Below are 12,466 nucleotides of genomic sequence, written 5' to 3'. Positions count from 1 at the left end.
TGCATCAGCCCCGGCTATATAGCGGCCCCTGGGCGGCGGGGAGGGGTCGGGAATGCGGAACACGCCGAGCTGCCAGCTCCAGACGTCAGAGGGGGATGGAGAGGAAGGGAAGGAGGGGACAGGGGAGGGGGGGGGTGTGGATCCGGCGCTTCACACCCACTGACCTTCACCTCCCCCGCCTTTCGCGCCCTCCTTCCGCAGCTTCGCGCGCTCTTCTCCCCGCACGGGCGGCCCCGGTCCCGCAGCGCCAGCCGGGGCTCCATCGCGTCCCCCGGATCTCCCACCCCGAGGCTCAGGAGCGCGCGAGAAAGCGGGACGCGGCGAGCGGTTATGTAAGAGCATCCCCGCGCACAGCCACCGGCTGCCTCCCCCACCCCCAAGACAGAAGCCGCGGCTCAGGGAGAGAGAAATGAGAAGGAAGCGACGGGACAAGTCAAAAGCCCCTTGAAGCTTACGTAGCCTGTGTTGAACCTTCTTCCTCAGTTCTTAGCGCTTTCTTCCAAACCGAGAGAGAGGATTTCAGCACATTTTCATCCTTGGACATCTCATGAGATGTCCAAGAGAAATTGATCTCGCAAGCCGGTTTTATTTTCCTGTGCAGAAGGATGGGCGGAAGATTAAGACGTACGGGTGCTTCTACCCCCACCCACTAGCCCACCGGGCCACCACAGGCACCCTTAAGCCCTGGGGTGGTTCACTGCAAGAAGCCTCCTCGGGGGCTGCAGCCTTGAGCCCACCACTTTCTCCTTCTCAGTGGTGGCTCACACAGTTTGATCCCTGGGCTTTTTGTCCAACTCCAACAGGCTTCTCCTTTCTGCTCATGGACAGAGCAGACCCAGCCCTCCGCCCACCTGGAATGGCCTTCTTCCCCAATGCAACTTACATTGCCAACTCTACTCTCATCTTTCATCCTCCTGGAGTGGTAGTTAAGGGCGACTCCAGAGTTCCACGGAGCCCCCCAGTATGTAAAGGCCAGAGACAGAACGTTCAAACATACATCTGGCACCTGAAACCTTGGCACAATGGTTGACATCTTCTGCTTCCAGACCCCCTGGGGGTTCAGCCAACCAACCACCTACCTTTCTGCCTGAGCCAGATAGGAGTGATGATGTTTATGTTCAGTGACCATCAGCCTCCTTCTCAGAGTGATGTCAGGTCATCAAGCATGGAAAAAAGGAAATGAAAGAAAAAGTTCATGCCTTCTTGGAGTGCGGATGTTCAATGTGAAAGAAAGAACAAGACTTGAGACAGGTGGGAGCAAATGAGCAAAGCTGCATGAGCATGTCTCTGCAATGTGAACACAGTGAGGTTTTACTCTCCTTATCTCCTCAGTGCAGTGAAATCTTTCTGGATAAGAGGACTAGTCTTATGGAAAGGCAGATCACGTCCTGATAACATTGCCTGACCATTTCCACGTTCATGGTCAGATCTCTCCTGCAAAACATTGAAATTAACGACTAGAAAGTAAGGTCCTGAAAGACTCTACAATTGAAAATTAGTAATAATTTGGTAGTCTTGTGGAAGAACATCACTCTGAGCCCCAGAAAGGCCAACTACACCTTGACGGCAGCATAAAGATCAAAGCTGGGTACTAAGAAACTGCCTTATGATGTTTCCCCGGTGAGACTGAGGTCTGGACATTTATGTGGAAGAAAACACTAAACAGGAGCGGTGCTACTTTATGCATCTTTACCTGGGACTTCGAAAAAACTAAACTGATCTATGTGGGGACTAATATTTAGTGCGTGTGATTAGAGCAAATCCTAGGCCACTGGCAGTCCCCCTAGGCCTTTACTTCCCCCACAAATTAAATATACTATAGGAGTGGCAACAAGGGTTAACTTGGAGGTCTTTGGCCCCCTCTATTTCCTATACTATCTCTCAGGTCTCCTCCATTATTTGATGTGGGTATTTTTCAATTTTATATAGAATGCTATGTAAACACAGCTTCAAGACCTCATTTCCAGCACATTGCCCCCCATCAGGCCCCTTCACATAGTCATTGCCTTTGGAAGTGACTGGAGGGAGAGGCCATAAATGGGTCTTATGCAGACATTGGCCTGCTTCTCTCTGCCTTGCTCATCTACTACTGGCTGTTAGGGATAGACAAGTGACCCAGCCCAAGGCTGTTTGAATTTAGGTTTCCTATCACTTGCAACTAGAAAAGTCCTGATTAATACACCCAGCCCTGGCCAATGGGCTGGGCAGAGATTGCCAGGAATCTCAAGTTAGTCTGATGAGACTAGGAATTTTGTGGATCTGCTGGGAAAAGAAGCTGCCAGAAGCTGGACCTGAAATAGCCAGAAGCTACCACCTGTAGGGGGTCTACTTAGAGTGAAGCTAATGCAAAGAAGAGTACAACCAAGCAAGGAAGGGAGAGACAGATCAAGTTCAGCCACACCTGACATTCTTCCTACCTCTGGAGTTTTGTTATAGGAATCAGTAAATTATATCTTACCTAAGGCGGATTGAATTTAGGTTTCCTATTACTCGCAACTAGAGAAGTCCTGATTAATACACTGGGTTTTGCATCTCTGACTTATATAGATAATTACATTTTAAAGCTTAATGGATTTGGGCGGTGAACACACAATAGAATATACAGATAATGTATTATTGTACACTTGAAACCTATATAATTTTATTAACCAATGTCGCCCCCAATAAATTTAGTAAAAATAAATAAATAAAGCTTAATGGACATCGATGAATCCCAAGCTCCTTGCGAATAGGAAAATGTGAAATGGCAAGCAAAATAAAGAATTCCTCGGACGTGCTCCTTCAGTATCAAAGAAGGAAGTGATAGTTCTGAGTAATCAACTAGTCTTTATACTAGTATTTACTGAAACTTGATTATGTGCCTGTGAGATGCACAAAGTTTAAGACGATTCCTCTCCTGTCCCTACTTCCCACCTAGTTAGGAAGAATGACTTGAACACTAATGAACAGAAGACCAAAAGTAATTAAGAGCTATGTGACACAGATAAGAAACTCTGTAGTTTAGATAGAATTGATACACATAGGAAAATCATTAATTGCTCCATTCTCTACTCAAACTGTGTAGACCAAAACTTGCAAACTAGTAGCTGGCAGGCTGAATTTGGCTTTGCTGCCTCAACTTTAAATCCTTTTTTAAAAAAAAATATATAAGATTTCACCCAAAAATCTAAATTCCCAACTTCTCTTGAAAACAATCAGTCAGGCAATATGTCATGGTCAAAATAGCATAGGTTATGCTGCAATTGCAAACATCCTCAAAATTCAGTGGTTTAACATGAGAAAGGTTTACTTCTCATCCACATGAGACTACTGTAGATCCAGGTGATTGTCCAGGATGGCTCTCCTACAAGTGAGTGGCTCAGTATTGCACCTCCATATCAACAAGTGTATCCATGGTCAATGGCAGGGAAAAGAAAGAAGTAGAGAGGGTCAGGCACCCGCAGTTAAATGTTTCCTCCTGAAGTGACATAAGACACTTTAGTTTATACTCATTGGCCAAAGCAAGTCATATGGCCATTCTTAATTTCAAAGAGGAAAAAAAGCTCAGTCCTCTGGTGTACCACAGAGGAAAAGGGAACCAATCATATATTAGTGAACAATCAATATCTGCCACAGCATACAGTACCTAATGGCAACAATGGGCTGCAGCCCACTAGAAGCTACTGCCTTGAGATGGGACTTAAATCTCAGTTTGACACAGTCTCCATCCAGCTTGCCAGGTAATTTACATGGTCTGCTTAGCTCCTGGGGGCATCTGATTTTGCAGCTTCTGATGTAGACAAAGCCAAGCTCAAGATCGATCTTTCAGGTATCCCTGGTGATCCATAGAGTTATAGCAAATTTTTCAAAAACAGTTGTTTGATTTGCTAATTTTAAAAAATGACAAAGTATTCTTTGGTGAAGGGTAGGATGGTATCATAAAATCAAACAAGAAGTTGAAACTAGCTGTTATATCCTCTACAAATTACAGAAACCTGTTTATGATGGTTTCTTCCTCCTGTTCTATCCTTTCTTAATCAAACACCTACCGAGAGAGACAAGGAGAAATGAGCCTCTTGAAAAAAATCAAAATCAGGCAGCGTGGGAGACGTTGCATAGTCATGATTTGGGGGATTAGGGAGAGTCTGGTTTAAAGTTTTTTAAAATTTATATGGTCAAGGCTGAAATCTTTGAGAAGAAAATTTGTGAGTTGGGAATGAGAAGGCTTCTCTTCTAAAACCACCAATGAGAATTTTGTAAAACAACAGACAACATGTCTAAAGGTTTAATAATAAATCAGCACCCACAGCAATGCAGCCATCTCTGGAGAAAGCCTAGAATCTTCTCCTTAATCGTCTAGCACGGTAAGTCTTTGGAAGGCGAAGAAATCGTAAATTCTTTGGTCAAAATGCTGGGCCAGGTGGTGATAGGGAGAGAGGGGTATAGCAGATGTATGTTGTGCTCCTCAGCATTCCTTTTCTTTTTTTCTCCAGCATTTATTTTTTTTTTTTTTTTGGAGAACCACTACTCTCCCTGTGGCCCTGGAGGGATGGCAATCCTGGTGCCCCATCACCCCAACCAGGAGTGGGTGTGCAACCTGAACTGGGCAATTAAAGTAGTCCATTTCCAAAGCTACAGTGATTGGTTCAGGGAATGGGCTCATAACCCAAACAGGGCCAATTAGAATCTTCCCTAAGATTTGGTATGTGACTGTTAAGAAAGAGGCAGAACACTTCCTTTAAAACACCTGTGTAAGGATGTAGTTTGTGACTGTCCGTGGCCATTTTTTCTGTCATGTGACAAAAGCCTGACTGAAAATAAAAATAACACAGAGCAGAGTAGAGAGCCAAGACATGTAGAGAGAAACAACCACGAGATCATCATTTGAGTCCCTGAACCTGACATGCCATGAGAACATGCTGAACAGATCTTTGGACTTCACAGTGATGGAGTCAATATATCCCCTTTCTCTTTCTGCTAAGACAGCTTGAGTTAAGTTTTCTGACACTGGCCGCCAAAAGAGAGCTGAAGAATAGATGAATAAAATGGACCAAAGTCAATCTTATAACGGACTGCTGAACTGACGCCATGGCATTTTATCTGCTTACTATTCTTGCCTCATCCATCAAACGCCACTCAACCATCTGAGACTAAATACAGAACTGCATTGCGTTGCCTTCTCACAGCTCGAGGTTCAGTTAGTCACTTAAATAATTTAGTCAGACAACCTTGTCTGAATGTCTGCTATGAGCCATGCACCATGTGTCACCACCCTATTTGAGGAGGCAAAGCAAAAAGAAGGTATCAGGCCTGTCCATAAAGGGTGATGGACAAGAAGCCCAGGGAGACAGATGATATTCATAAAAATGGGGAAATGAGGACTCAAGTGAGCTAGGGAATACATGATGCATTCTGCTTCCAGAATATTATGTGTCAAAATACATCCTGAAAACACCTGAATAGAGGAAAGGTCCATGTTGGAGCGGCACTGTATAAGTCATCCATATTTAGGTACTCCCTGAAGCTGATACCAGGATTGTAGATAGAAGCACCAAACTCCTTTAGGTCAAAGATGATTTTTAGAAATATTAAATTTCAAATAATAGGTAACTAAAATTTTGAGTAATGAGTGAGCAGAAGCTGATCTAGGGCTCAGTCTTAGGAGATGCTAATAATTAACAAACTGGGGAAATAAGAGGAGGCAAAGAATTAAGCAAACAAAGTGTGCCCCAAAAGATAGAAGAAAGGAAGACACAGACATAGAATCACAGAATTTCAAGACTCCTCCAATCCCCTCCCGTTTAACACAGGAGTGGGCTTTCCCACTGCCATGGAAGCCAAAATAGGTTGTCAATACAGCTAAATATAACGCAAAGAAGTAAGATCTGATATGAGTCATATGAGTCCATTTTATTTGTTTAAATCTGGAAGATGCATTGTAACCTTAGGGATTAAACATCATTATTAAAAGAGGGAGTTGAATCTGAAAATGTAGACAGTATGGTACAAAGATGTTTCCAGCTAGCACCCCCATAATGCTGCTTCTTAGTGGGATTGAAGACCCCCCTCTACTTTTTCCTTGCTTCTTAATCCTTGCCACTCCGTTTTCAGAAAGTGTTACTATGAACTGGTCAGATTCCTCAATAGGATGCTTAGGCCTCAGTTTCCTCATCTGTTAAATGGAGATAATAATGGTACCTACATTGGAGAGTTGGTGTGAAGATTAAATGTGATACTTATAAAGCACCATATTAGTACCTGCCATGGGTTAAGAGTTCAATAAATTTGGCTGTATTCATCATCATCATCACCACTAATATTACGTTTTAGCCAACCTAAGCCCCGCTGTTATGTGGCCTTCTTAGATCTGTGAAAATCATAGTGATTTCTCTCTCTTCTAACCTGAAGTAGCACTTCTCTGCCCATCTAACATTAATAGTATGCTATTTTAAATTGTTCTCTTTATTCATATATGTATTGTCATTCCCATGTGCTTGAAGTTACCTTAAAGGGAGGGATAAAATCTTACATTTTTAAAACTCCTAGAGTATCTACTATATACTGAGGTTATGGTTGGCACTCAGTGGACACTCAAGTAAATGATGGGCAGGGGCCAGGAAATTTCTTTTGTGTCTCCAATAATACCAAAAGCAGTCAGGGCTTTTGGCACTTAAAGAATATTCGTTGAACAGATGCTGAGCAGAATGCCATGATCAGTCCCTCCTTGTGCCGCACACACTTGCAGAATACTAAAGTGAGAAAGGGGCCATATTTTATAGATGAGGAAATTGAGGCCCACATTGATGACACAGATCTAGCTGAACAAAAGTTATGATGGGATTAATTCTCAGGACTCTTTTTATGCTATGTGTTTTAAAACAACCACCAATAAAAAGTTATTTCAGCAAATGTTTATTGAAGGGGGAAAAAAAAGTCCCCTAGGTTTTCTGTGGGAGGTGGCGTTTCCTCTTACACTCAACAATTTTGGTGGTGTGGTAGAGAGAGGTGTGGGAAGGAGCCAAGGGGGCCCTATGACTGGGCTGTTGTGTGGGCCCGGTGGGTGGGGGAGGGGTGGGATTCTCACTTCTAGGAAAGTTCTTCCAGTTCCAGGCAATACGGGCCAGGTTTTGACACCTGCTTTTCTAAGCACACTGCCTTCAGTTGGCGCAAGACTGCCTGCCCAACAGCCCGACTCTCCCAGCTCAGTATCTGGGCTAGGGGAGTCCCCAGGCCCAGCTCACAGAAAGAGGTCCCCACATTCAGAACCTGGGGGAAATCTGCTCTCCTTGGGCAATGAAGATAAAATGTTTACAATTAGAACTCATTGCTATGCAAGGAGACATCTCATAGCTGGCCTCAGGAAGAGACTCAGGGAGGCCACACGCCCTGCCCAGGGAGGCCTCTGGACAAGGGCTTCTTTGGTAGCCCTGGCCAGGCTCACAGGCTCCCTTTCAGGTTTTATGTCCACATTTCCCTCCCCTCGTCTCTGCCAGTGTTTCTCTATCTCTTAAATACACCTTCCTAATCCTCTCCTTCCTCCTTTTTAAAGCCTGCCCTTCCTTTCAAATACTTCCTCAAATGCCAGCTTGTTATTTTTGTGCCCTCCCCTTCAAGAGCCCTCCTCAAGAGCTCTGGCTGCAAGTATACTTTAGACCACAGGGCTGGACTTCTACTCATGCGCTCATTCAACAAATATTTGATTATCTATATATGCAGGGCTGTAGCAATACAATCACAAACGAGGCTGGCCTAGTTCTTTGGTGACTAATTACAAGTGTACAAAGGAGAATTAAAGGATGTTATGAAACAGATTAGAGAAACCCTCAGAACCAACCTTCTTCTACTTGTCAGAAATTCTTATCCAAATCAGCTTGGTGTCCCAGGCCTATCCTACTCACTGGCACAGGGGCAGATGTCCTTTATAGAGCCTTCCTGGAGACTTACTTGCTCCTTCCTCCCCTAGGTCAAAGTTTCCATACAACAGGGGATCTCTTCAGACTCTCCCTCTGTCATCTCGGGGTCCCAGGTTGTCATCCATGGTCACATATGTGGTTTTTACCTGGTTACCTGGTCTTTTAAGCTAATGCATCATACCAGGCAGTAGAGCCTAATGATAAAGAGATGAACTCTGGAACCAAACGTCCCTGTGTGCATCCTGTCTCTGCTGCATACTAGCTGACAAGTTACTTAACCTCGCTATGCTCAATTTTATCATCATTAAAAGGGAGTGTGTTTGTGATAACACCCAATCCATAGGGGTATTATAAAGATTTAAATATATAAATATACAAAGAGTTACCGCCTATAAAGCGCTTAAAACAGTGCTCGGCACAGATAAAGCCTCAGGGAAGGAACTCTTAGAAGCTAGAGTTTGGATTTCCTCCCACAAGGTGTCCAGCCTTTGCTCCTGGAAGCCAGCCTGGGTCGGAATCTCAGGCTGCTGCTTGCCTGGGAGGAGAGGCTGGAACTTTTTAAAAGAGACAAGGTACTGGCAGCCATGAAGACTGCCCGAAGCTAAATAGACAAGGGCACTGAAGGCAATTGGATGTGCAATGTGTTAATCTCAGTTCCCCAATACCAGGAATCATTCCAAAAGCCCACTGCTTGAGCAATGAGAAGGGAGCCCAGAGACCTGGTTTGAAGCAAAGCTCTCCTTACTTCTATGTGGCCCTAGACAAAGATCATTTCCATGCTCCAATTCCATTTTTTAATGGCGGAGGATAATATTCATAGAATCATGAAGTTTGAACTAAATTTGACCTTAGGGAGTCCATATTGCAATCCCTTTATTTTTCATCTAAATAAATTGAGAGCCAGAAATGTCTTGTGACATAGGCAGCAAGGGCTAGATTCAAATCCATAACTTATTCTCTTCTCTGGGATTCATTATACTGTTAGAGAAAAAGCGAACATAGGAATTCCTACTGCATAGGGTCACCATGAGAACTAAATGAGACCTCAAATGATGCACCTCTCCCCCAGCCTGGGTATGGTCGCGTAAGTACTCAATGATATTTCCCAGTGTCACATGACTGGTTGGTAATCTCTTCCTTACCTTCTTCACCAGGTTAACCAAAGAATAAAGTAAAGTAATAGAAGACTCACTCCAAAAGTAGAAATGCCACGTAATAGTTCTGTGCTATTGATGTTACCCAATCAATTAAGATTTACTAAACCCATTTGGGAAGCCAGACAGGGTATTAAGAACTAGAGGGTTAATGTTGATATGTAAAACTTAATTTTTTGTTTTTTTTAAGACTTCTCATTTGGGACTGGGACTCTCAGAGAAGAAAGGGCTTTTCCAAGCCTGAGTGCTTAGTAATCACGGTCTCATGGAGAAAACTCGCTTAGGGAGGGCATCATTGCCGGCCATCCCTCTTCCCGCTGTTCCTGAAGCATCAGGGTAAAGTGCATGTTTACCTGTCAGCCTCCTCTGAGAGCAACTTAGATGCTTGAGTCCACACATGTTACCACGGGGCCAGCAGTGACAGCTGCACCCTCCCCATGGGGGAGGCTCCCTGCCTCAGGCCAGTGTGGAACTGCAGCCCAAGTGCCATCAAACCACAGACCCAGACTCAGTGCCATCCAGAGATAAGCCAAGGCCCACAGGCCCAGAGTCAAAGGCAGTTAGTCAGGTGCTCTTTAAAAGAAGACCAGGAGTAGTAAAGTAGGAATCAAAATAAAATGAGTCCAGTGGAAATACGGTAAGTCCTCATTTAACATCGTGGATAGGTTCTGCAACTTTAAGCGAAATGACAAGTAACAAAACCAATTTTACCTCAGGCTAATTGATATAAACAAGAGTTAAGTTTCTATAGCACCTTATCAACATTATAACAAAATAATTTTGAACCAAACGACATTGTTCTGGGACCTGAGCTCTGCTTATGAGTGCAAGAAGACAGACTTTTTTTTCCATACTCAATTTTTAAGGTCAGAGAAACCTCTTCCTTAGATTTCCTCTCGAATCTCATTGGCCAGACTTAGTCAAATGCTCATCTCTAGGCCAATCCCTGGCTAGGGGCGTGGAGGTGATGGTGATTGCCTTAGTCACTTGGAAGCAGAATGGGTAACTAAATAAATTGAGGCTCTATCCACAGGGAACAGGGAGGTGGGTTGTTAGAGGCATAACCAGCGATACCTATTCAAGCGACCAGTTCACATCTAGCAACCAGAGAAGGTGTTAAAACTCAAAGGATTGAAAATGGCTTTGAAGCCAAAGAGCTGCATCCAAATTATGCCTCTTACCAACTAAAAACTTGAGTGGGACTCTTGGCCTCTAAGAGCCTCAGATTCATCTAATGAGACTTCTCCGAGGGTCAGATGAGGTAACCTGATGTTCATGCAAGCCCTTGGTAGACCTCAACATCCCATACTATAGGTAGGATATCCTCTGTCTCACAAGTGTCATGATCAGTGAAAGTAGGATGCCACAAATACATCTTCTATGGAAGTGAAAGTGCTTGTAGTTGCCTACTGGGGACGTTCACTCCTTGGTCTTTACAGGCTGTGGCCAAGTAACCCTTTTTTGGCCAAGGTCAACTATAGTACCTGTTCTTAATGCCTAGCTCATTCTTTATCTGAAAGCAATATATATCATGTAAGGCTTTTAGGGCCTAAAAAGTATGTGTCTTTTAAAAAAAAAAATCATAAATTGCAATGCAAACTACTTGTATTGATATGTATATGTATAAATTCCAAATACAATTATGTCAGTAGAGCTATTTGGAAGAATTACAATAAATATTAAATGCATTTTAAGTACACAGCGAAATGTCAAAGTTCATCAGTGGTTCTCAACTAATCTCTCAAAGGCTATGATGCTCAGTACTCATTGATATGAACACCTAAAGCTTGAACACAAATCCGTTTAATCTAGCACAGAGCTTTCTTCCCTAGAGCGACATCAGAAACGAACAATGCTTGGAGAAAGAAAGAATGGGGGCTAGGGAATCTGCCAGGTCACTCAGGCAAATGAGACGTAGATATATCACTGTTTTTCCTGACTGATTCATTGCCATGGTCCCATCAAGAGGCTTTTTCTCTGGGCCTCAGAAGTACATGTGTAGGCTTGAAAGCTCTGGCTCTGAAAAAGATCTTCTACCCCAACACAGAGTGAAAAGAAGTCATCCTGTCAGGCATCTGATTGTCTATCCTGAGTGCAAGGGCTTGCTATAGCCAAGGGTAGTGACAGCCAGTCAATGGAATCAGTTCTTTAAAAGGTTCACTATTCTCATAGTAGCTAATATTGATCGAGCACTTAACTATATGTCAAGTACTATGCCAAATGTTTTAGATTTATTAATTTATTTGTTCCTCTCAAAAATCCATGAAGCAGGCACTATTATTATCCCCATTTTACAGATGAGGAAACTGAGACACAGAATGTTTAGCTAATTTACTGATGATCACAGCTAGTTAGTGGGCAGAGCCAGGACTCAAACTCCAATAGTGGGGCTCCAAAGCCTGCGTTCTTAACCATACGTGACATGGCATTTTTTTGTTATTGTTTTTGTTTTTTTAATAGACATTATTTTTTAGAAAACTTTTACATTCATAGCAAAATTGAGTAGGATGCATAGAGATTTTCCATATACTCCTAGCCCCCAGACACGCACAGCCTCCCCCACCAACACCCTCACCCAAGTGGAACATTTGTTACAACTGATGAAACTACATTGACACATCATTATCACCCAAAGCTCCTAGTTTTATTAGGGTTTACTCTTGATGTTGTACATCCTATGGGGTTGGACAAATGTATAATGACACTATTATAGTATCAAACGGAATAGTTTCATTGCCCTAAAGATTCCCTGTTCTCCACAGATTCGACCGACCCTCCCGCTAACCCCTGGCAAACACTGATCTTTTTACTATACCCCTAATTTTGCCATTTCCAGAATGTCATATAGTTGGAATCATATAGTCTGTAGCCTTTCTAGATTGGCTCCTTTCAGTTACTAATATGCATAAGGTTCCTCCACATCTTTTCATGGTTTCATTGCTCATTTCTTTTTAGTGCTGAATGATATTCCATTGTCTGGATGTGCCACAGTTTATTTATCTATTCACCTACTGAAGGACATCATGTTTCCTTCCTTTCGAGTTTTGGAATAAAGCTGCTATAAACATTCTCATGCAGGCTTTTGCGTAGATGTAAGTTTTCAACTCATTTGGGTAAATACTAAGGAGTGCTATTGCTAGATCATGCGGTAAGACTGTTTATCTTTACAAGAAACCACCAAACTCTCTTCTAAAGTGGCTGCACCATTTTGCATTCCCACCAGCAATGAATGAGCATTACTATTGCTGCACATGCTCACCAGCATTCGGCGTCATCAGTGTTTTGAATTTTGACCATTCTAATAGGTGTTTAGTGATATTTCATTGTTGTTTTAACTTGCAATTTCCAAATGATATATAATGTTGAGCATCTTTTCATATGCTTATTTGCCAGCTCTATATCTTCTTTGGTGAAATGTCT

This window comes from Pteropus alecto, unplaced genomic scaffold (assembly GCF_000325575.1).
Source record: "Pteropus alecto unplaced genomic scaffold, ASM32557v1 scaffold8, whole genome shotgun sequence".
Classification (NCBI taxonomy): domain Eukaryota; kingdom Metazoa; phylum Chordata; class Mammalia; order Chiroptera; family Pteropodidae; genus Pteropus; species Pteropus alecto.
This window is presented reverse-complemented; position numbering follows the sequence as displayed.